Source organism: Palaemon carinicauda, chromosome 29 (genome assembly GCF_036898095.1).
Source record: "Palaemon carinicauda isolate YSFRI2023 chromosome 29, ASM3689809v2, whole genome shotgun sequence".
NCBI lineage: Eukaryota > Metazoa > Arthropoda > Malacostraca > Decapoda > Palaemonidae > Palaemon > Palaemon carinicauda.
In genome coordinates, this window is record NC_090753.1 from 14,576,180 (window position 1) to 14,578,679 (window position 2,500).

Here is a 2,500-nt window from a genome sequence, read left to right on the forward strand (position 1 = left end):
TAGATGAAGATGTACATAATTGAAAAGTTCCAATATTTTTTTATTCGTGTTAATCCCATCAATAGATTACATGAATTGAGGGAGAGAGAGAGAGAGAGAGAGAGAGAGAGAGAGAGAGAGAGAGAGAGAGAGAGAGAGAGAGAGAGAGAGATGGTACTATTCATCGATTCATCTCATGAAGGATTGCGAGCTGTAACATGGTGATACGCGATTCCCGAAGGGGACCTGAATGGAGCTTAATTAATCGATTCCGAGACGAGCCTTCAGATTTTTTTTTTGGGGGGGAAGACATTCTTTATTTTGATTTCCTAACAATCCAAGTAATAGTCCATGAAAAGGGACTTCACAGATGTGTTCTAGATAAAAATGAATAGAGGATGTCTCAGTATTAAACGTAATCTTTAACTTGCTGATTTATATAAACATGTAAAGAAAATAAAAAGTTAGGATTCCTTCAATAATAGGGAGGGGGGTTTTTCATTTTTTTGTTTAACAAAAACAAATTCATCACAGCCCCGTCTACACAAATCTATCATGCTGTTCATAGATATAATGATGATGGCCCAATGCAGTGTCTCCCTTTGGGTCTTTACAAATGCTCGGGTTTCTTGCAAATTTTCCAGTTCCTTCAAAGTTCTCTTGATTTGTTATCGACCAATTTCTTATGGGATGGGGTTGCAAGACCTGATGCCTTTCTAAACCAAACTGCAACTCCATTCACTGATTGTGTTGTAGATTTTTGATAGAAATGAATCATAAGCACATTCATAGGACCTCTCGAATGGCAGATAAGAATACTATTGATCACACCACGTAGGAGAGAGAGAGAGAGAGAGAGAGAGAGAGAGAGAGAGAGAGAGAGAGAGAGAGAGAGAGAGAGAGCATTTTTTATTTATAAATTAATATAAGTAAACACTAACTATAACCGTGTTAGGCTGTATATCTTAGCAATTCAGGTTTGTGTACGGTTATATAAGCGGATGAAATACCTAGTGGAGTAACAAGATCTTCGGCTGTGGAGGAAATAGCCGCCTAAATCTCGATGAAGACCCTAGTAGCAGGGTGACGGATTGGGTTTAGGATAAGAGACAAGTTTTCTCTTTGGCTTCTACTTCTGATGCCTGGCGGATGATCTTATTGGAATTAGTATCGACCAGTTGTGGTCACAATCCTTACCTATATAGGCATTGCACATGACAAGGAACTGGCTATCCTTTGATGAATCTAGCCAATGAATCCTCTATAGATTCAGTCTATGGAAAGAGAAAATGAAGAATGGCCCTCAGTCCCTGGCGTAGCGCGATGCTAAGAATCTCCTCTTTTATAAATACTAAAGATAAATTGAAAATTGGTGATGAGAATGTTAAAACCATGAATCATATTTGGAAGTTACAGGAAGTGAGAATGAGTTTATGAAATATAGTTTAGATATATTAGCCCAAAGTTAAACACGTTGTAAGGGGATTGGTAAAGAAATCTCAGAGAAGACACTATATATATATATATATATATATATATATATATATATATATATATATATATATATATATATAGATATATATATATATATATATATATATATATATATATATATATATATATATACATTTATATTGATGATATATTGCTGACGCATGATACGTATACATATACATATACCTACACACACACACACACACACACACACACACATATATATATATATATATATATATATATATATATATATATATATATATATATATATATATATATATATATATGACGATTTATCGCTGAGGCATGCAACGTATATGTTTGTCACTAAGCTGGACTGAGGATCAGAAAAGTGAGGTTTTTTTGGACTAGCGATTTTGTATTTTCCTACCGCCTCAGGTTCAATTGATACAAATAGTTATGAACAGAATCAAAGTCACCTCTGCGACAGTAGTAAACAAGAATTAATACAATAACATGAAAATTAGTACACAGCTAATTTACAAAATTACCGCTATTTTAATAATTATAGTGAGTTTGAAAATTACAGCCGGTTTAAAAATGACAATTGTTTAAATACATTGTTTATAAGTAGTTCATCAAGTTTATACATTCCTGTGCTATTGTTGATCAATTCTACACTGTTTTTCTTTATGTTACATGATTCTATGACATTGCCTTTTGTTATGTCCTTAAAATATAATATTTATTCTGCCCCTTTCAAATTAAATAGTGTGATTACAGTTATTCATATACTGAAACAAACTGCTAGTTTGGTTCCTTGTTCGAACATTATATCTACGGTGGTTTTAGTCTTATTTCGAGGTATCTGATTGCATTGATTACAAGGTATTTCATAAACACACACTTATTGCTTTGTACTGGTGAATTTCTAATTAACGTATCGTTTAAAGTAATATTCTTAAAAATGATATTACTATTAAAAACTTTCATTAATTTAGGAATGGTCATGAAATGATTGTGGAACGGTAAGATGAGAAGGATTTTCATATCAAAATCAGTT